The sequence below is a fragment of the Balearica regulorum genome, chromosome 4, assembly GCF_011004875.1.
Source record: "Balearica regulorum gibbericeps isolate bBalReg1 chromosome 4, bBalReg1.pri, whole genome shotgun sequence".
NCBI classification, from domain to species: Eukaryota; Metazoa; Chordata; class Aves; order Gruiformes; family Gruidae; genus Balearica; species Balearica regulorum.
Window position 1 is genome coordinate 25,928,290 of NC_046187.1, and position 23,741 is coordinate 25,952,030.

General features: G+C 38.7%; 1 protein-coding gene across 1 annotated transcript in view; it reads left to right on the forward strand.

The window, feature by feature from the left end:
• TBCK (TBC1 domain containing kinase) overlaps window positions 1-23,741 on the forward strand; it is a 114,999-nt gene that overhangs the window by 7,446 nt on the left and 83,812 nt on the right. Inside the window, exon 3 of the mRNA XM_075751493.1 lies at window positions 1,829-1,902. The gene's annotated coding sequence lies outside the window, so the exon portion shown is untranslated. The remainder of the gene's footprint in view (window positions 1-1,828; window positions 1,903-23,741) is intronic.

Here is a 23,741-nt window from a genome sequence, read left to right on the forward strand (position 1 = left end):
CAAAAAGGCTGCAACACCTGTGACAATTAAGTATTTGCCACCTTTAACTTATAATTCAACAATATTCCATATAAAAGTGCATTGTATGTATTTGATTAGCTACAAGGTCTCATAAAGTAGAGCAAGTAATTTTTTTTCCCCTTTATAATGCAGTATGCTAGGATATTTCATTTTTTTTAGAAAATGAGGGTATTGCCAACTCAAAACACTGAAGTGTTCCACGGGGCAGGGAGGTTCTTTGTGTGTTTTCTTTTGCTCTCAAACTTGTAAATTTTTCATTTTTTGCAGTCAGGAGATCTAGAAAGTTTATTCATTTTCATCTTGTTTTCACTAGTAGCTGGAAACTAGGAAAATGGAAACTGGGATTTTCTTACAATACTGTTTGGGTTAAGGTTAAGAAACATTAGCTACCGTAACATTCAGTTAATAAAAGGTATGGTTAAATAGGAAAACATGGCCTTTTTGACAGTGAAGAGCCAATGACATGAAGGTTTATGGGTGTGTATAATAAGTATGAAGGAGAAAATATCTTGTTATAGTTGAAGTAACTTGAAGGATAGGAAATACGATGTCTAACCATGAAGTCTGGAGACTGTTCTGTGCCTGATGGTTAGAATAGCAGTTAATCACTTTCAAATTACATGGCAAATTTGGTGGCAAATTTTATCATTCTGATATTGACGGAATTTTTCACTTGTCAATCCTATGCATAGTGATTTAATGTTATTTTTCTTGCAAATGTCAGTTGTTACCCTTATGGGAAAATATGAAAGCTGACTAGGAAAAGAATGCAAAAAAATGTATTTACATATGTGAACTCCCCCAAAAAACCCTCCAAAGGGGAATATAAAAGTAATAGAGAAACATTCAAACTGAATTTTTTTTTTTTTTTTAAAATTAAACTACTTTTAAATATTTGCTAGCATTGTGGAAGGCAATCCCAGAATTTTTTTCTTCCAAAGAAAGCTTAAGTGGTCTGATTTCAAAAAGGAGAAACAAAGAGTTGAGTAACAAGCATTCCGGCTTTAATGTGATGACTTGTGTTCCTCAACGTATTTTCTATCTTTATCTAACTGTAACAATCTTATAAAAATATGTTTGAAAAAATTCAGTGTGATTTGGTTTTGAATCTGAACATTCACTACTACCTGTTCTATGAGTAGTGGAAGTAGCAAAGCCCAGCTTCTTTAGGAGTTATCTCCCACCCCCATGTAACACCTTACACCGTCATCTTTTCCTACGTTTTAATTGCTGTCTTCAGTGCAAGAATTGTTTTGCCTTTTCCTTTATATTCGTATCCAGCCCATCAATCTTCAGAACATGTGGGAGCTCTGCAAGTCCTATAGCTATTTGTTGGGCAAGAGGTACTAGAGCTAGTAATGTGCTAGTTGGCCCATCAGGACTGAAGCTCCTGTGCTAACTCAGCGTCCATTTTCTCAAAGCTGGTGTTACTTTGAGTCTCTCGTCAACCCAACCACAGATTTCTGCAGATTTGTGGATGCTTATCTTCTTTGAGACCTCTATTCTTAAGTCAAATCTGACTGACATTGGCTGAGGGGTTCAACATTTATGAGGAGGTTACTGGGTGGATGGATTGTCAGTGCTTTGCATGAGAAAACAGGGAAGATAATCTGCTGTATCTCATACATTAAAATGGTGGTCATATCCAGAAATTGTACATCTTTAAAATTTAATTGTGTATAATTTTCCATACAGTGAATGTCAAAATACTTTAACATCTGCCAAATAGGCAGACTGAGAAGTCTGTACTCCCGTTGTCTCATTTGGATTCTAGTCTTTTTACACTTTTTTTTTTTTTCCCCAATTAGAGAGACTGGTTGTGGCAGCTGAACACTGCGAAAAGAGTCTGGAAGATTTGCTACGAGAAAGAAAGCCGGTCAGGTAAGGTGTCAAGCTAAACTCCAATCCACTCACTGTAATTTCACATATCATCAGTGGCAAAGCCTTGGACCCTTTTTTAACTTTTACTGGTTTATATAAATTTTACTCTGTTGAAGTCTAATCTAAAGACATTGATTGTTGGACAAACACGTGCCTGAAAGAGGGAGTACTTATTTCTGTACTATTCTAAAAGCTAGAAGAGTTGTGGGGAACTTGCTTATGACTGAAATACTTTGTAACTCATAAAATCCTGTCTGTCTTGTAATACTAGTTTTAGGTTTTCTTTGTAAAAATAAAATCAGACCTATGGCAGGGTAAGTATCTTCCTAAGAATTAATTTGAAGATTATATGTCTGTCAGATGATGAAATATAACTTTCACTAGAAAGGACAGAATTTGCTGTGTGTTTTTCATGTGCAGAAATGTATTAATTTATTAGGTAGAAAGTGGACAGCATGCCAGATACATATGTCAGGGTGCTAGCAAGTGATTTGAATTTGGGTTAGTATAGTCATTTCAGCAAGACTTTGGTCAAAACAAAGTCTGGATACCAAGAAAGGTTGGATACCTTTGTTGGATACCAACAAAGGCTGGATACCAAGAATATTTGCTTTCATGCTAGGATGTATAGAGTAGTTGATCTGTATCTTTAAAGCAGCAAACAAACAAACAAAATCCCCATCCAACTTGTTGCTAAAAGTGTGTTAGCTGTAATTTTTAAGTCTATCACTATTACCTTTGGAGCAAAGAAGTGGTATCTTGTCCTAAAGAATATGTAACATAGAAAATGTGAAGAGTGGAAGAAGAGAAACATTATTTCCATTTGGGATTGCAAGGCATTGTGAGCTAACTGGTTATTTTCAGAACACACAAATACATAAGTATAAAACACATTTAGATAAATTCAAATTCTCTTCATCCTAGTTTCTGAAAAATGTATAGCAAGCATTAGATTTCATCTCTCTTGACAGTCATGCAAGCGTAAAGATGATGATTACTCAGTAAAATAATCGGCAAATTTTTATGGGTCTTCCTGTTTAACTGCAGTTAACATTCTCAGGTGGGCTGTGTTTGATACGGTACTATCCAGAGAGACTTCCTGTGACTCATCCCAAGTTAGATTTGTACAAAGGGAGTAATGCTGGATCTGTAGCCTTTTGGAGCCTTGCAACCCCTAAATAGGATAACTATGTTGTCTAGCAGAGATAAATCTAAATGCAAAATGCCCTGTGCGTTAGCTTTTTGTGAACTTAAACTTGTATTGCAGTAAGTGTTGCAGGGACTATAGCTTGAAGAATGTTAGGCAAATATGGCTTCCATTTTTTTCTTAAGATAGAGAGGTATTTAGTTGTAAAAGGCTTCTCATGTGTGATAGATATTACAGCCCTTGACACAGTTTTGCATCAGGTTCCTATTGTGCAAAGTTCCACAAGTAGTTAAAGCATCAGAAGCTCTTTTCTCTCCTTTTTTCATTCAGTTCTCACACTGTTCTTTGAACATGTGTATTTTGGTGTTAGCTGAGAAGCAGCCCAGACCGTCTGCTGCCTCTTGACTGTTTTTGAAAAAGCATGCGTCTAGCTGTTTTCATTTGCTTTGAATTGCTTGATACAGTATACTTATGTAGATTCTCTGACAACTTCTGTTGCAATGTAGTCCTGCAGCCTTAGAATTGCAAGGGGCAGGATGTCCTTTTCCGGGGGGGGGGGGGGGGAAGGATACATTGGATACATTTCTCTACCATAATTCTATAAACAAAAATTTCTGAAATAATAATTGTGGTCTGTATGCACATCCATTCTGCCCCTTTATACTAGCATGTGTTTTGTGGCATCCAGAAATTTTTGAGACATTTTGAGACCTTTTTAGATAGTTTGCGAAGGTATGCAACTTCATTTTTTTTGACATGCTGAGAGAAATTAGTTTGTGACAGTTACCTCAGCTACTTGGGCTGTGGTTCTGTTGAGAGTAGATGCATAAAGCCTGGCTTTATATTTTCCTCTTGGCTTGAGAGAGTTTTTACTGAAATGAGTTATTCTACTATCTGATCTTTCTTTTGAGCCGATTGGGATTTCTTCAGGAAGTTGACACCTGAAATATAGGGCTAAAATATAGCCTGTATGTATGCTTATAGCTTTAAGAGACATTAGTGACTCATCTACTGTAGATTACAGCTTTTGCAGTAGTAGCTAAATGATAAATTATGTTCACTTCAAATGAAGTTTCTTGCAAGACTGACATTTTCCCTCCACTTTTATTTTCTTTATGAAAACAGACATTTTTGGATCTTATGTGAGACCTATAAATTTCCAGAAATAACTTGAATGGACCAGTTCCCAGTTATTGGTTACATGATCTGTCTATATCAATTACCTTTGGAGGGAAATATTTGGCTTTTTCCATGTATTCTGATTGTATTGGTCAATGATAGCATAGCTGGTTACATATCCGGAGTTGATATGTATGCTATTGCAATTAATTCTATAAACTGTTTATGGAATGCGAGAAGCTGCACTTCTGGTTTCTAGATTAATTTTCCTTACACTTGCCTGTAACCTAAGTCCTTTGCACCTGTACCACAAGCTGATGTAAAATCAGCAGGAAATCTTCTATTATGTTAGTGCTGAAATTCAAGACATTACATTATGGACTGTCTATCTTTCCATACATACTGGAAAACAGGCCATACAGCTGTTTGGTAGTTATTTGCAGTTAATCCTTCCTGAAGTCATGCATCAAGTGTAGCATACCTTCCTTAATATATGAATTATATTAAAAAACCAGACATACAGTGTTCTTTGTTCAGTTAACCTCAGTTTCACCAAGTTTTCTAATTCTAATGAATCAGTTGCACATAGGGGCCGAATACTAGAAATTAGAGCTCTAACCAGTTACTTTATTTGCTCTGTCACAGTGCAGTAAGTCATTTTACTGAGAGTACTACCAAAAATTTTCTAGAACTCGGATTTGTGATATATTCGAGAATTCATTCATTAGCTAACAATACTGTGACTGCAGTTTCCAGGAATTTACGAAGGTGGTTTGTCATTGTCCTCAAAGTTAACATGTTCAACTTCACTTTCAAAAGGTAACGTGAGTAAGTGTTTGGTAATTTATGGTTAGATTATTTTTCTCTTTTGAGTGATGCATATTTGGGATCCTAGAAGGAGCATGTGCTGCTTTTAGAAGTCTGCCAGGTAAATTTCAAGAACTCTTAAATGGATTAAATGAGTTGGCTCCTTGCAATTCGTACCATAAATAACTAGATGCAGAAAAGGAATTTAATACAGCTCTTCAGTGTTTTGTGTGTTTTATTCAGGGGATAACCATGTAAACATAACTACAATTAATACTTCTAAAAGTCACATGAATTCCAGTTTTCTTTACTGTGCTTCCACAGGGCATCACAATAACAGCAAGGGAGCTCTTTTGGAGTTGTATGTGACGGGGAACTCAGGCTGCAACCATGGATAAGAGTTTTAGGATAGGGTACGATAAGAATTTTGGGCATTGATGTCCCATTTTTACCAGGCCAGTCTCCATTGTCCTCTATGTGAGAGACTGTAGTCTGGGTCATTGTTTCCTGTTTATTCCTGATTTATTGTCCTGCTTGTTGTTACTCTGAGTCAGAGAAAGTATGCACTTAATTTTAGTTTATAGCAGTCATGTTGGTGCATAATCAGCTCTCTGAAGTATGTTCAGGAGTCAGTTAAATTTTTAAAGGGCTAGGAATTTATGTACATAGTCAAGCAAAAATAGTAAATGCCTGATTTAAGCTCATAATATTTTACTGCTGTTCAGAGATTTGAAAACGTGTCTCGGTCTGGCTGGCTAGCTCTGTGTCTTCTTGCACATACAAGGATTTTTTTCTTGTGAGTTGAAAATAAGTCACAAAAATTATGGTGGGTAGAAGTTTTGTACTTCAGTAGTCTCACTAAAGGTAGTTTTCATGTTTGTGGCAGTCAAAGTTTTACTAGATTTTCAAAGTTGCTAGTTATTTTCGCACTGTTGATACCACAGACCAGAATGTAAGATGTGAATTTATTTTTAAGGTTCTCCATCTTTTAAACACATTTACAACTACTCCTTTGGGATATGTTTTCCAGACAGTGTTAAAGGAGTTATATTCTCTGCTCCTGTGCTGTTACAATAGGAGTTGCGAGCTTTTCCTTTTCTGTCACGCTTGAAGTGTGTTTCTTTGAAGAAGTTGGTCTGCACTTGTATTTGTAATAATAAAAATGCCAGCAAGTACTGACATTCAGCAGACTTTTGGCACCTAGAAAAGAGTTTCTGGATTGGTCTTCAATTTGTGGCTTGGGCAGTCTAAGCCTATTCCTTTCTTCAATAAAATATAGTTGTCATATGTTTTGAAAGTCATGGTTTTGAAAAATTGCTAGTGAACCATCAGAGATACAAGGTATAGTTTGTTATACATGGAACATTTGATGGGAAGCAGACTGTGTCCGCAGCTGTTTTACTAGTTTGGAGAAAACATGATCTGACTGGTTCGGATGAGTACATTTTATTTTGCTTTATTAAACAGTTGTGTGCTCATTGATTGGATTAGATTTCTTTATGCCATCCTTGCTGTTAATGTGCTTTTGGTAAACTTGAAGTGAAACTACCTTACAGAAGAGATTATTGGGGGGGGGGGGGGGGGGGGGGGAAGCAATTTCTGACTAGCCAGGGATTCTTCAAAAATATCGTAAGACAGGTGCAAATCATCAAAAGGCTGAAGGTTTTACATGATTTGACTTGAAGAGCTGCATATGAGCAGAACTTCAAGGGCTGAGTGTATTCTGCTTTGAATCAAGTCTGTGTTGGAATTTCACATGAGAAATCCATATGTCATAATGGGGCTGCATTTAGCAAGGATAAATGATGTAGTAGTAAAATGAAATAGCATTAATAAACAAACTTATAATTTTTTTTTTCCTAAGCACAGGTGAGAGCCTATAGTTTGGGCATTTAGCGTCTGTAGAGTTTTCCTTTAGTTTCTTGCCAATGCTTTATTTCCAAAGCTATGATGAAAGATTAGCCATTAGGCCATACTTGTTTATGTATTGTCCAATGATGCTTTTTTTCATATAGGAGTGTTTTGGGATTTTTTATTTCTGTAAGTAATTTTTAGTCTGACTACAAATCTTCCTGTAGCATTCCTTTTAGCATAGGTTGTCTCCTGTGACTTCCTTTCCCCTTGCAACAAGACGATGATTGTTTGGAATGGAAAAGGGGTATAGCTTTCATGAGGTAGTTGAAGTGAACGTTATTGCTCTTGATGTCTGAGTGACCTTTTTAGGTATGGAACCAAATTCTTTGCTGCAATGTTTGATGGCAGCACAAAGACATCCCCGAACACACATCTCCCTTACATGTGAAATGTAACAGTAAGTGCATACTTGTTTCTTATCTTCCTCTCATCCAGGAAAAAAGAAAACTGGAGAATCCTACTCTTTGAGATTATGATAGTCTCTACTTCTTGCTATTAAAAAGTACATATGATGGCTGTATACAACACAAAGTCTGTAGATTGGAAAAAGCATGTAATTGTCTTTCAATCTTTTGCTCTACTACACTGCTTCTGTAGTTGTCTGTAGACACTTCATACAGATTTCCATGCTAAAAGCAGTATTAAATATCTTGAGCTGAGGATAAGTTATGCTGAGTTTATTGAGAACAAAAGTAGTGGAGAGTTTTGAGTCTTCAGCATCTAGTGCAAGAGGATGTTGCGTTTCTCTTGAACAGACCAAACACCATCCTCAGCAGGAGGGTGTCTTAATCCTGCAGAGCTATTTCTGCAAGGAACTGTCTAAGGATCAGTGTTAAAATTTCATTCTGTATAAATGAGCAAACCACTACTAATGAGCTAATGGCTGAAAAACCTAATGTCAAATTTGTGCTGTGCAAATCCTACTGGTTTTAGGCCACATTAATCTTGATGTTGATTTATGATAGTTGTGTTTAGAATAAAAATTGCCTGTAGACACAGAGAACAAGATGTGGTTAGTATATGGTTATTCTAACTTAATACAGTGCTTGACACTTCATCCTGCTTTTAGGAAAGGAAAGAAAAGGAAGAGCTAACACATTAAACTTGCTATACAGTGCATACTTCTAGGAAGGGATTATATTTTTAAAGTGCAAGTTCTTATATTTGGAACTACTAAGCAGTGTCTTCAGGGGATCATTTGTCACTAATTAAGGTCTAACAGTTGGTTTATTTAGATGCATTGATATGCTTGCAAACATCATTTAATGTCATTGTGGTTTGAGATGATTTCTTCTGTGCGTATGGATGTTCTGTCCTTGGGTTCAAGCTCCTCTATTTTACAGTGCAAATAAACCCAGTCTTGTGCCTTCACTCCAAGCTAGCTGCTTTCCTGCCTAGAAGCTGCATTAGTCCCATACCATCCCTACATCAGTGTTGTGCCAGACTTGAAATCATAGATTTACAGAACATAACGTTATGGGAAACATGTTATCACACTTTTTTCCCTGCCCTGCAATTTTGTGGGTACCATGTCATGAGCACAGCGCTAAGTTAACTGTATTGCTTGGCTCCTGAACCAACAGAACCTTCAGATGGACAGATACGTGTGCAGAACTTGTATTGGGACTGAATACACACACACACACACATATGTTTATAGCTAGATAGATACTAGGGCATTAGAGACTGCAGTGATAGGAGTGTTGTGGCTTAACCTGGCCAGCAGCTAAAACAACCACACAGCTGTTCCCTCACTTCCCCCCCCCCGGCCCCCACCCCCCGGGATGGGGGAGAGAATTGGGGGGGGGGGGAAGGTTAGACTAGTGGGCTGAGATAAAGACAGTTTCATAGGACAGAAAAGGAAGACGTTAATAGTGATAAAAGAATATACAAAACAAGCAATGCACAGCACAATTGCTCATCAACCAAAGCCACTACTCAGCTACTTCTCACACCGAACTGTCTGCTGGCCTACCCCCTTTGGCCAGTTTGGGTCAGCTGTCCCGGCTCTGTCCCCTCCCAGCTTCTTGGGTGCCTCCCACCTTCTTGTTGGCAGAGTGTGAGAAGCTGAAAAGTCCTTGACTGCTTAGCAACAACTAAAAACATTAGTGTGTTTTTAACATTATTCTCATCCTAAATCCATCCACAGCGCTATAGCAGGTACTATACAGAAAATTAACTCTCTTTCAGCCGAAACCAGGACAAGTGTTTAGAAGGCTGGCAGGTCAGGCTAGTTTACAGATTTAAAACTATTAATTTCATTCATTAACAGAACACATCTTGCTAAAGGTTAACTCATGCATGTTATTAGTCATCACTGTGTACACAAAACTGTTAAGTCTTTAACACATATTGTAAATTAGCTATGAGTATGCCATATCATGGAGCTGATGCTGTACAGTTAACAGTGGTAGCTATGACCCTTGGTGGTTCTTGGAAGTAAAGGTCATCAGACTTGAGAGCTCTTTGAGTAAAGTAAGAACTGGTATGGACTGGTCTGTCTTCTACTATTATCTAATGCCTGATATTTTAATGTTATCACTACTCGCCAGCACCTGCAAGAGATGGTTTCCTGTACTCCCAGTACTGTTTGGTTTGTTTTGTTTCTTGTGCATTTGGGAGTATGTCTTGCATATTTGCAGTTTGCTGTGCTTCTCTTGTCCTTTTGTCAGGCAACTTTTGTTGTGTGGATTTCTCCTAAATGCAATTATATGCATCTCTATTTGCTCCTTTGGTGATCACACTTCTCGTATCACTTTCAAGGAAATTTAACATTAATTATATGCTGATTAATACATTTTTAATTTATAGTCACAGGCATTTTTGCTACAATTAAGTTTATTGTTACCTCTCTAGATAAGTGTTTCCTGCCTTTTGTGATGACACGTACTGTGATATAGATCAAAGTGATGCACTTCTAATGCCTTTTGGAATATTAGTTCTTAGCTATGAAATTCCTGACAGCACCATGGCTTATTGGCCTTGTTGCAAAGTCCCTTTGATCACCTGCATTTGCAGACTGTTCTTCTCTTGGAACTTTCTGTTCTGTTTCACTTTTGAGTAGCATCTGTACCATTGATACAGGGATCCAGATTTTTTGAGCTGACTACTAAAACGTACCTAGGTATGGCTTTTAACTTTAGATATTTACGTTTGTGTTTTTTTAAAAGTATGATATGGCCAAATTGTTAAAAGAACACTACTGATTTACAGGAAATACCTGGCTTTAGGAGAGGAGCTGTGCACTGTTGCAATTTTTGACCATAACTTTAAAAAAATCTGTTGCACCTTTATAAAATGAAAGGAGGGGGGAGGTCAGGGGTTAATTAGGAATGTAGCTTGTTGCTAATGCTTAATTCTCTCATGCAGAGATGCCTAATGTGCAGTCTTTCTCTCAAAGGCTGAGAAATTTGAAAATAGATTGCTTTAGTGCAGTTTTACAAAGTTCTAGATGCTTTTCCTGCTGTCCAGTAACCATAAAAAAGAAAGCATGCTCAGTTATCATTCGTACTAATATCTGTACTTACTGGAGTTAGTGGTTATATTTGTTTCTTTGAAATTACTTTCCTTTTTTTTTTAATGTAATTTATTTTCTAAAAAGTTAATTATCTTCTAGTGTGTCAGATCTGCAGGTACTCTATCAAGAAGTAGCCAACAGGCCTGCCCTGCTCCCTTTTTTATTTATTTTTTTTTTAAAACTGGCAGTGCTTCACAGAACTGCAGAAATGAGTAACAAAAAATCAATCCTGTCTGGCTGCAAGGACAGCATTATTTATTGCTAGCTAGTCACAATTTCTAGAGCTGTCAGTTCAGTTCATACTGCTGCACAGCTGCAATTATGTTAACTGCATTAATAACTACACTTCATTTACAGCTTTTCTTTTAAAAAATTTCATTGATGAGATTTTTCTGATCCACCTGGGGTACCACAGAAAGAATGAGAGAATCCATCTCCTTATATAATGAAGTTAGGGATCAATCACTTCTGTTGCAGTGGGAAGGAGAAAGTTGACATGGTTAATATGAATCAAAACTCTATTCTCATCCCATAGATATAAGTCTTCCTTAAAAATAAAATACGCAGTTGTCCATTGTAACCTTAAATGGGAGAAAGCCTTGGATGACCCGTACTAAGAAGAGGGACCTTTCTCAGGCTACATCTTTATTAGCAAGTAATGTGATCCAGTAGGAACAGATGTGTAAAGCAAAGTGTGCTATACATCTTTCAGGGGTGCAGATTCCATATAGCTCCAGTCTGCTCTGGATGAAATGCCCATTAGCAGCTGCAGGGCTGTAGGCAAGTACTGGATCCTACCTTCTGGTTCATCTAAAAGGAATCCAGTGTGTGTGCTTGAAATCACTTTGTGAATCAAGCGTGGTAGGAGAGGCTGATCAGGAGGGTATACTTTAAAAGTATGCTCTGATCTGAACTCAAGTCTTAATGTAGAACTCCCTAAGTTGCCTTGAGCTCTCTGCTGCAAACACAAAACTGAGGGTTGCTGTTTTCATTTGTTTAACTTAAATAAAGCTCAGTTTTGCATAAGCTGCAGAAAAGCTATGAGCTGAACCTGTATATGTAGCTTATTTGCTGATTATCAAAGTAACCTGTAAGTAGGCTCAAATCTCTCATCTTTTCATCTTTGTTGCTCAGAATTCCTGACAGGTATAATTCATTTTCAGAGACAGAATACTTACTTTCCATGCAGAGTGAAACAAGCAAAGCTAGAAGTTGTGGGGTACAGTTCTTGCTTTACTTTATATTTGTAGAATTACAGTTAAGGTGCTGAAAGTAGGTGAGGAGAGTTGGTTCTTGTATGAATTTGTGTGTGTTTGTGTGTACTTCTTGGGGGGGGCGGGAAATCCCTGTATCTTTATCATGGTTTACGCCAGCTGGCTACTAAGCACCACACAGCTGCTGTGGTTGAGATAGAGACAGTTTAATAGGGCAGCAAAGGAAGAGAAAATAATAATGATAAAAATAGACAAAATGAGTGATGCACAATGCAGTTGCTTGCCGTCTGTTGACCAGTACTCAGCCCGTCCCTGAGCAGCGATCGCACCCCTGGCCAGCTTTCTCCTAAGTTTACATACTAAGCATGATGTAATATGGTATTGAAATATCCCTCCCAGCTTCTTGTGCTCCTCCAGCAGCAGTACAAGAAGCTGAAAAGTCCTTGACTTGGTAAACATTGCTTAGCAACAACCAAAACATCAGTGTGCTATCAACACCATTCTCACCCCAAATCTAAAACACAACACTATACCAGCTGCTAGGAAGAAAATTAACTGTATCCCTGCTGAAACCTGGCCAATGTCCCCGATAATCTCTACCCATTCTTTAGTTTTAAATACAGTACCTGTAATGTTGCTCACTTTTGTGTTCTGAGCCACTGTAGTGAAACGACCTAACATTTATAGCCCTCATGCAAGTTCTTAAAATTTTGAACACTTGTTCTTGTGTTATTTTCTTGACAATTTGCTACTATAGAAAACCTTTTTGTGTGTGTGTTTTTAACAGAATGATAATGCCTACTTTCAATGCAGACTTCTTTCTCCCTACCTGAGGATTCTTTGCGATGGTCACAAGATCATCTTTAATCTCTGCAGAAGATTATTCCTTGGCTGCTTCTTGCACTAAATTATATGCATAAGAAGACTGTTCTGCTCAGAGAAGCTAAATTCTTAAAGGGAGCTCAGTTGTTCAGCTTTTAGGTCTTTGAAGAAGAGGAGCAGTCTGTTTTATCATAGTCTGAGTATTTTGAGAATGCTTTTAGCTTTTTGTGCAGTGGAGAGTGATTTTTTGCTTTTTTTAATCCCTAAACAAAGGGGGGAAAAGTTGCATTTATTCAGGAGCAGAAGATGTGGTGTTGAGAATCCCATTGTTACTAACATTTTCTTTTTTAACCATTTTACACAGTAATTCATAGTACATGATCTTTGAATTCAGGCAGTATTTCAGTGGTTGGGAGCCCCTTGCTTTGGGTGCCTGAGTATGAAAGCTGGATTTCCAGGAGCTCATCTGTTCTGTTCTCTTCCAGCATAGTGAAGAGTGGCACATCTGTCCAAGCTGGGAGAGGTCCAAAGATAAGGAAAACACTGGATTTATGTTTGGCTACCAGGCATAACTGAAGTTTGAGCAAGTTTATGATAAAATATAAAGAGAGACATGTGAATTCTTTCCTGTCTGCTATCAGTAATATTTTGTAGTCTCCAGAAGTTGTTGTTCAGGTTTAAAACTCACTAAAGGAAATCTGGGCATTTGGCGGTTTTGGGGTGTGTTTTGTTTTTTAATTTTAACTCTTCAGACACTTTGATCTTCAGAGATCTGCAGACTTAATGTGATAACAAAGAAAAATGAGATGGGCATTGGAGACATGTTTCTTTCCTATACTTAGGCTATGGCTAGCCATTTGGTGCCTTTCTGTACAAAATTTGCATCAAATCCTGAGCAGACAACCTTATCTTGGTTTTATTTTCTAGTGATTTCTGAAATGTCTTTTTTGTTCTGCTCTTGTAATTTTATCAAAGACGATAAACAACTGGTACAAGCCAATGCCAGCTGTTTTGTTGGTGTGGCATTTACAAAAGGAATAAAACACTGGTTTTGCTTTCCTCTATGGGGAAAAAAATGTTTAGCACTGTAAACCCACTGTTAAAGTCCTCTGTGTATGCTGTGCATATGCATGTTCTTAAAGCAGGGAAACTAATATGCAAACAAGTTGGCTTAAGGGAAAAAAAATGATTAATTTTTTTATAGAGAATGCTTTAAAGCAGACTTGGAATTCTGTGGATATTCCCCAATTCATCTATTTCAATGCATACATTTGCTATAAACAAAGAACTATATAATACAGGAATGAAAACCCCTGCTGAAAGACTCAACCAAAAACATTGTTTCCAAATAAAATATCTTTAACTTTTTCTTCTTGTGATAATGTCACTCTAAGCAAAAACTTCTTAGAAAGCTTCCTCTTAGTAATGATATCACAAAATAATTCCTCTGCTTGCAGTTGAAAGTATGTCAAAACCTGTAGTCTTTTAATGGCATGGTTGCAGAGTTGTTCCTAAGAGCAAATGCAGATTATGACCCATTGCCCATCAAAATGAAAACTTCAAAATGTTGCTGTCTTGGTGCTTGTTTCTAAAGAAATCTTGCTGACACTGAGCTTTGTAGCAGCGAATCCTCAGCCCTAGTAAAACAACAGTTATCTTTATAAAGTGGATATAAGGTTACAGCTTCCAGTTTGAGACTTGAGTTCTGTCTGGGTAAAGGCAGCAGAGCAGGAGAAGAATCTTCTGTCATGCCCTTGAGCTAAGCCTGAATGGTATAGCAGTTCAGGGTGGAAAGAGGCCACTTTAGCATCTGAAAATAATGTACCTCGAGCATATCAAGATTTGTTTTATTAAGACAGTGCTTCAAACGTACAATCTAAGGTGGCCCACTGATACTGTTCTTTCATACATACGTGGCTGTGCCTTTGATTAAGAACGTGTCTTCATTTTGGCCTTGGCGTGCAGAAGGAAGCTGCACTAAGTTAACTTTAGCATGGTAAGGCAATTCTGGTAATATCCTCCCACTTAGCTTTTTTCCTGGCAAAGACTGTACTAGCAAACTCTGTGTGATATTACCTCTTTTCTTAATGGATAGAGGCAGAAAAGCGTTGATGAAATTAATCAGCAGTATCCTGTCAGCAAACCTTTGAAAAGCAGTAATTTTAAGTGACTAATGCAAATAGTACTGAGACTTCCTGACTTTACAGAATTGCTGCTGAACAAGCACATGGTAGGGTCTATTTTAAGTGTAGTATTGAAAGCTTTGAGTGACTTTGGGATGTTCATTGGGTAGACTAACAACACAGAATGGGTAGTTTTGGTTAATTACTATAATTTCTGATAACTTTTTTGGTTCAATTAGAAATTAATGCCTGGGTATTAAATACTATTTTTGTTTCTCAGTGTGGATTCAGCAATCATTAAAGATATCATCTGACTATAAACAGTGAGAGTGGAAGTCATATTTTTTAGAACCTTTATAATGAAAGATTGTGGTGACTATAAATTATTTTAGTATGTTCTTCCCCTTGAAAGAGCACTTTAAACATGCTTGAGGTCAACATAGTGCTGCCATAATTGACATGAGGTCAACACTTAAAAATTATACTTTAAGAAAAAAACAACTTATATTACACTATGTAATTGACAATACATAATGTAATGTAAGCTTTTTTTTAGTATAATTTTTTCTTACATCATTAATATATTTTTGAGGGAAAAACATGGAAGAATGTGTTCTGTAAATTTAGTCTAATAGAAGTCATTATTTTATATTAGTAATCTCAAAACATCTGTAGTGGTAGAAAAAAAGAATAGGCCAAATTATGTTCTGCTAGGTGAATGCTAAAATAGGATTTTTGTGTAGAGAGTACATTGACTGGTACCTGGATTTGATAGTCTAATGTGCCAGTTTCAGCCGTTGGAAACAATGTCTTCACAGCGTTTGTGAAGCGTACAGATAAAGAACTTCCCCTTTTGATCATTGATTTGAAGTGGGATTGCAAGGATTTGATCCTGAAGATAACTGTGCTCTCAGATAGGAAGGTACTCCGGATCTCCACAGCCTTCTGATTTTATGAAAGTTGCTAACGTGTGTTAACTGAATCTTAACTCTTCTGGTGTAAAAGTGATATCAAAACAAGAAGAATATTTTTGGTCTTCATCTTTGCAGTTTATGTTCCTCATTTTTTTTTTTTTAGGAAAGGGAAGTAGATCTCCTCAACTTCTTCAGCTTTCCTACATTACAGAAGTCCTGAATCTGGAGTTATGCGTCAGCAAAATTTCTCAGCAGTGCAATGCTGCGATGAACTAAGTGAAGAGTAGCTGGCTGAGGGATAATGAAAATGTTTTGTGGGCCACCTTGCTTTGGTGCTTGATACCCAGTTTCCCAAGTCTATAACCACCTTTTACGCTGCCATATATGCTGATAGGATGTGCTGTCACTAGTGAGTTACGGGAATCACATGGACTTTGAAATGCTTGGTATTCTTTTTCTGTAATTTTTTACTGCAAAGTCAGTGTTGCCAACTCTTGCCGTTGTACTGTGTTGCAACTATCATCTTTTATTGTCAAGGAAGAGTATCCTAGCTGCAGTTAATTCCCTTACTTGCTTTTTAAATGTTGTCTGGTTGGTTTTCTGAGTCTGTCAGATTGTGATAGACCTTGCCAGGAGTGTTGATCGCACAATGTGTGGCCTTTTAAGGGTGCATGTATTTGCTCAGATGCAGTGCAAAAGAGAACAAAATAAAGATTTTTGGAGATCTGACTTCCATTTATCTTAATTCTGCTCCTGTATTTTACCAGTTGACTCCTTTAGGAGGAGAGGAGAGTGTGAGATGTGTTGTTTCCTTGAATGAAATCTTGGAAATGTGACATATGATACATGTATATAATGCTATTGAAGTTAAGTTCTTTATTAAATATTTTGAGGTCATTGTCTTGGTTTTCATCCCATTAGCTTTTGTTCTCTTATTGTCACCTGTGCATCTAGTTCTGTTGTGTTAGTTGTGTCAGAATGTATAGTTTGTGATAAGAATGCAGAGTCTGTGATCTGATTTTTAAATGAGGGCCACTTTACGTAATCTTTACATGTGGTGATTGAAATTTTGTTTATTTCATTGCACTTTTTTATGCAATGAAAAGTACCTTTTACATGTGAGCCAGCTGAGGCTAAGATGTGAAAAATGGCTTTTCAGAAGTTAATCAGTGGCAAGATCAAAAACTGGGAATGTGGATGTGTCTTTCCCCTTCTGTGCATTAAACCAGATGGCACTAGAGGTTTCATTAAGATGGTATTTTGTAAGGTGTGCTTACTTTTCAAAAGGACTTTGTTTATTTACTGCCCTAATTTATGGGATGAACGCTGAATATCTTAGAGGTGCGACGTTTTAAAATTTTTGCTTTATGAGGAGCAGATACATTTAAATCTTTCAGAGTGTTAATGATCTGAAAAATCACGTGTTAAAAATCTTTGTGTGAGATCTGCTCCATATATGAAGTTGTTCTTTATCTGTGCCTTCATCCATTGTTTTATGGACTTGTTTATTGTACGTTACAAATTGAGACCTTCATAAAAATATAACATCATTTGTGTTGTTTTTAAAGTCATGCTTGTAGCTTAGAATTTTCAAAAAAGAATGAAAGGACTTTTTGAGTTTCCTCAGATGAGCAATATGAACTTGTTGAAGCTACCCTGTGCGAAATACCTCTGTGCATGAGTTAGAGACTTCCTGAGGACTCTGCCTATAAAATTCACTTTTTTGTAGTGTATTCTCTCCTTGTTGCATTCCCTTCCAGTTCATTTCATTCTGATAATGTGAGTGCATTTCCAAGTAAATTGGCAGTGTTTACAATTTCAGTCCCTAGTGCCATTTTTTAATCAAACACATAATAAAGTGCCAAATAAACCATTCCCACCTGCATCAAACTCTTTATGTTCTGCATAGGGTATTTTGTAATTTATTTACCCAGGAAGACCCAATTTATCTGCACATCTGGTTTTCAACCCAGTCCTGCTTTTTATCCAGTTTTCCAGCTGGTTGATTGAGGCATAAGGAGGTCAGGTGGCTTTCTTGAGGTCAATGTAATGATTGTCTCAGCTGGGATTATACCCAAACTTTATCCTTTGTGGTAACCACTTGGCCATACCACTCCTAACCAGTCTATCCGCATTGTTGGTGGTAATGGGACTAACTGCAAATGTCATTTTCTTTGTTTTATAGTTTTGCTTGTATTGAAATATTGTCACTTTTATGAGTTCAGAAACATTACATCTGTTCTCACAACCTGATTCCGTTCCACTTTGAACAGACACAAATTTTTGTGATGAATCTCCTTCCTGAATTCCAAATGTGTGTTAGTTTCACAAATTCTGGGGTAGTGATTGATGACATTGCTGGTTTGTGTTGCTCTAGTGTGCTTCCTCAGGGCAGACCCTGTCTGACACTCCTCTTTGGAAGAGGAACCCATGTTTTTGCTCCTGTGTATCAGTGCCATAAGCTTCTTAAGACACCTGGTTGCTGAGATTCTCTTCCTCTAGAGTTTACTTGTTTACAGCAATAATACAATGTTAGAACAAGATGCCCGTATTTGATAAAGGACTTCCTTAAACATGCAATTCTGTGTAGGTACCCATGAGTTGTAACTCTGAGGGACAAGAAACTCTGGAACATGGCATTATCAGCATAATCTTAACCCCTTTGGTCTTGCTTTGCCTTCCTGAGGGAAGTCAAAATAGTTCTAGTACAAGTTCTTGTTATCAATTTCTTTTCACCTTGAGTTGCCACTGCATTGAAGAAGCATGACTTAACACTAATCCACATATACGTCTCCAGTAGCTACAAAAATTACAGGGCTCTCTACAGTTAAGTAGATGATGAGGCTTGCTTTCTGGTTCCAGTCCTGTGTTGTTTCAAATTCTGGTGGAGCCTCTGTTCATTTCACTAGATGAAACACTTTTATTCAAAATAGTCCATTAAGTGTTGATTGCACTATCAGTACTTTCCAGGCACAGCTTTCTTCCTTCTACAAAATGGATTAGGTACTCCATGTTGACTGTTACAGTAGCATAAAAGCAAGTGAAATTTGTAATTGGCCATAACCAGTTAAAAACACCACAAATGCATTTGTAACAACCAGAAATACTTCCCTCCAAGATTTTGCTGCTGCCTCCAGCCCGTTATCTTTGCTCCTGTACTGCTGTCCAGGTACATCTATATGTTCTGGTTAACTATACTGTAATAGCAACAACTGCTTGGGTCAAAGTCATCAAAAGGGGAGATTGCTTTGTCTAGGGGAAGGTAGGACTGGAGACAGTAAGCAGGCAGGAAGATCTTTTGAAATGCCCGATTACTCTTTCATGTTAAACTATTTTACTGCAGCACCAAAAAAGCATGGAGAAAATATATTTTCAGTTAATTCAGTTAATAATTCAGTTTCATTGTTTCTTTTCTCATGTTGGAGTTCTTTTATTCTGTGATGGGTTGACCCTGGCTGAGGGCCAGCTGCCCACCAGAGCCGCTCTATCACTCCCCTCTTTCATTAGACAGGGGAGAAAAGGTACAATGAAAGAAAACTTACAGGTCGAGATAAGGACAGGGAGAGATCATTCTCTAAGTATCATCACGAGCAAAACAGACCGAGCTTAGAGAGGGAATTCATCTTATTTATTACTAAGCAAAACAGAGTAGAGCAATGAGAAATAAAACCAAATCTTAAAACAGCTCCCCCCACCCCTCCCATCTTCCCGGGCCCAACTTCACTCCCGGCTTCAACCTCCGCCCCCCCCCCAGCAGCACAGGGGGACGGGGAGTGGGGGTTACGGTCAGTTCCTCACGCGGTGTTTCTGCCGCTTCTTCATCCTCAGGGGGAGGACTCATCGTTCCCCTGCTCCGGCGTGGGGTCCCTCTCACGGGAGACAGTCCTTCACGACCTTCTCCAACGTGAGTCTCTCCCATGGGCTACAGTCCTTCACGACCTTCTCCAACGTGAGTCTCCTCCACGGGGTGCAGACCTTCAGGAGCAAACTGCTCCAGCGTGGGTCCCCCATGGGGTCACAAGTCCTGCCAGCAAACCTGCTCTGGCGTGGGCTCCTCTCTCCACGGATCCACAGGTCCTGCCAGGAGCTTGCTCCAGCGTGGGCTTCCCACAGCCTCCTTCAGGTGCCTCCACCTGCTCCGGTGTGGGGTCCTCCATGGGCTGCAGGTGGAATCGCTACACCCCCTCATCCTCCCTCCATGGGCTGCAGGGGGACAGCCTGCTTCACCATGGTCTTCACCACAGGCTGCAGGGGAACCTTGCTCTGGCGCCTGGAGCACCTCCTGCTCCTCCTTCTTCAGTGACCTTGGTGTCTGCAGATGTTCTTACATCTTCTCACTCCTCTCTCTGGCTGCAAAAGCTCTCTCTAACTGTTTTTCTCTTTCTTAAATATGTTATCACAGAGGTGCTGATTGGCTTGGCCTTGGCCAGCGGTGGGTCTGTCTTGGAGCCGGCTGGCATTGGCTCTATCAGACACAGGGGAAGCTTCTAGCAGCTTCTCACAGAAGCCACCCCTGTAGCCCCCCCGCTACCAAAACCTTGCCACACAAAACCAACACATATTCCAACAGTTTAAATAGGTCAAGTCTCCTGACCCCACCCATCTCTGATTTCCAACTGTATGATCTACAGTCCACTTAAGTATTCAAGTTGTCATGCATTAAGTAGTTTTTATTTTCCCTTCAGCCACCTGTGGTATATGTAGGGACTACTGCTGCTGGCTGTCAAATGCATTTTTCTAAAATCACTTTTCCTACTCTAGAGTTAAGCAATTGTTTTCTTTGCTTAAAACTGAAATTTAAAATTGGGTATTTGGAAGTTACACCAACAGAGCACCATGAAGAGAACCTCATGATAAAATAGACAGCAAGATCTTGCCAACAGAATACTCAGTGGCTGCAAATTTCCACGGTAACTGGTGGGTGATATTCTATGAACGTGAATGAAAAACTTGGAATAATGGGTATCCTGTTACGAGAGCTGTTGAGGCTTGCAGGGGTTACTTTATGTTCTGACCTTATCAAACATGATGATGCTCAGGAGGCAAACTTTATTTTATTTTTTTACCTGGAAGCAAGCTTGAATTAAAGAGGTTGGAAGCCAGGAGAATATCAGGGAACATTTGATATATGCTTATTCTGTATTCCCTCTCTCCTAGGCATCTGCCTGTCATCTTTGCTGGAAACAGGATAGTAGTCTCAAGTAGTTTTGGGTCTAAGCTAGTATGACCACTCATAGGGTTTGGAAGACCAGTAATTTTACCTAAAGTGGAAATAACCAGTTGCAAAAGTTGTTTGTTTCTAGAGCATCCTATCTTGGAGTCCAGCTTCCTCCAGCAGCAGCTGCATTATCGTTCCCATTAATAATCACAAATAGTAAATAACCATTCAAACTGAATAGTACATAGGTAATATTGCTGGGAGTTTTTTGCAAGAATTCAGAATCCCACCTTTCTGTCATAAACTTTCTAATTTCTAGATGTGTTTCCAACCTTTTTTTTTTTTTAATCTGGTGCTTATGTTGACCTATGGCTTGGGCAATTCTCCCTAGATGTTTGTTTCCACGTACTGCTCTGTCATTACTGGGTGGGTATGCTCAGCCTTAGCTCTCCATTCTACTAGTTATTTTAGGAGCTTATTGTCTTTACTTGGTTCCTGATAAATCCCTCTTTCCCCCCTCTCTCTGTTTTTTAATATCTGATCGTTTTGAAGAAAGGTAAGACTCTCAGTATGCCAATTTCTTCCAGTACAACTTCTCCCTTTCACCCTGGCCCAGAAGCTGTTCTCAGTCAGATGGAAGATTGTAGTGGGCACACTAAGAACCTCTTTTTTTCCCCCTCTGTCTGAATCCAAAAAGTGACAAAAGTGTCCTAAGCAGTCAGATTATTTCATCAGCAGGTTTGCAGCACCACAAGAGATTGAAACTCTGCTAAAACATCTGTTTCCTCACAGGTTAGATTCATTATTCCTGAAGTAAACTTCCAGAAAACAGCTTTGTGTCCTTAAACAGTAAGAATTCCACAGGCTGGAGATCAGGCTGACTGCTAAGTGGAAAAGTTAATGTTTTTTGTGGAGGCACAAAGCAGCCACCTGTGTGCCATTACAGTGTGGAAATTAGTCATTTGTCTGGTATAGCTTTTGGTTTGACAAATTCTGGAGGTAATAAAACAATCCTCATTTTTGTGGGTTTTTAAGTCGTCTTCTCTCTCCACCCACAAATGCCATGCACATGCCTCTCTTAGCAATGCTGGTTTTGTACTGTTGGCTGAACTTACTCATATCAACTTGCAGAGATTTTTTTAAAAAAAAAAAATTTCCCCTACTTACAAGGTGAATTTCTGAGGGAGGAATTCAGTTGTCCTTTGTGCTTCCTTTGCTATGTTTCTATACATTCTAGTTACAGATCTGAACCTGGTATTGGTTTTAATCCTTATATACTTTTAATTCTTCATTTCTAGAATGAAGGAACACAAAATGGCCCCTTTTCATGGCTACATTTCTTCTTCTCCAAACAAGGAAAAGAGAAGGCAATGATCAAATCCAGGCAGTTTGATTTTACATCAGTGTGCACTGATGTAAAATCACTTGAAGAGAATGACTCACTTGAAGAGAACCCCTTTCCAAAAGCCTAGCTGAGTAGATTTGTTGGTATCCAGACTGAGGATTAAAACAAAGCCTGCTCCTTGAAAATGTGCTGGTAGTTGTAGACAGGTCTGTAAAGTGTTCCTTTTGCAGAGAAACTCCTGTTGTTTCTCTCTCCTGTTGGTGGAGAGGAAAAGAACCTTAAAACAAGTCGTTAGGAGAGCTGGGAAACTGAAGATGACTAGTGGCCCTTCAGATCTGCCAGTTGAAGTACATCTCACGCTTGCATGCTTTTACTTGCTGCCTCCTACCGTATCTGCCTTGAGCAGTGGAATGGTTTGCTTTGCAATAGTTTAAAGTCACAACCATGATTATTAGCTGCTGAGATGAACAGGGTATTTCATGCCACACAACTGTCATTATGGCTCTCATTAGGTCAGTGGTATAGGGTGGTTGGTGTCGAATCTGCCATGCCTCCATTTTGCCGCCTTTTCTCCTGTGTTGTTTCTAGTGGTTTTGCTGTTGTTTTTCGCCTCATCTGTTAAAGGAGGGTGCTGAAGCCTCTGCAGTTCAAGAGCCCCAGTGGCTAAACTCATCTAGATCTATCATAGTTCAACACTAGCCAGTCTGTTGAAAAACAGACTTCCAGATAGTTGGGAAAAATGTTTCTGAATCTGCTCAGACCTCACCACCCACATTGAGTATTGTGAATGTCACCCTCACTTAAGACTGTTTTCTTTTTCTGTTTATGGGGTTTTTTAAAGGTCAGCTTAACCTGAAGCCAGGAAGCAGCTTCATGAGTGCACCTTCTGCACTTGCAGAACCCTGTTGCAACGCTTGCAGTGTTGACAGTGGCTGTAGAAACTGGGAGAGAGTTGAGCCCTGCTGAAGTGAGGGGATAGACATGGTAGTCATCTCCAGTGAGGCAAGGGACTGCTGTTGAACTTGGCCTTCGGGAGTTTAAAGCAGAGAGATCTCTTGTGCTCACTAACAGCAATGAGTGTTGTTGTCAGGCCCTTTGCAGTTAAATGGAAATCTCATGGGTCATAACCACAGTGTGGTTTATCTAATAAATGAAATAAGAACTAGATAATGTGCAACAGCACTATGAAGAGCTTGTTACACAGAGTTCCCTCTCCTTGGAAGGTGGTGTGCGTGCTTCAGCTTGAGGGCCAGGTACTTCCCTGAACACTTCTGCCCAGCAGGACATCAAGAGCTTAAGAACACTGAGAATTATGTGCAATGAAAAATAGTTATCATTCAAGTGTTGCTGGTCGCTGTAACACCGTGAAGGATTTATGTTAAAGAGCAAAGAGTCCAAAAACACTGTTTTCAGGCATTTGCCTGGGTTCTATTTTTATGAATTGCTAGAGAACATGGAGAATAAATGGGTGGCTGATGCCCCCTAGTGCCATCAGAGCACACTGAACTACTCAGCCACCACAGCCACAAAATTGCACTTCATATTTGCTTTTATTTTGTAAGAAAAAGAAACACTTTTAGGGTAAAATAACTCATGATGTACTGATTGTTCACATGCAATTGTTTCCTTACTGGAAACATGAATTCTCCCATCATTTATTTTTCATGTCTCGTTTTGCAAAGTTGTGCAAAAACTGAGAGAGAGGAATCTCTTTGCAACCGTCATCATTAATATTTGCATTGCATGCAAAAAACTATAC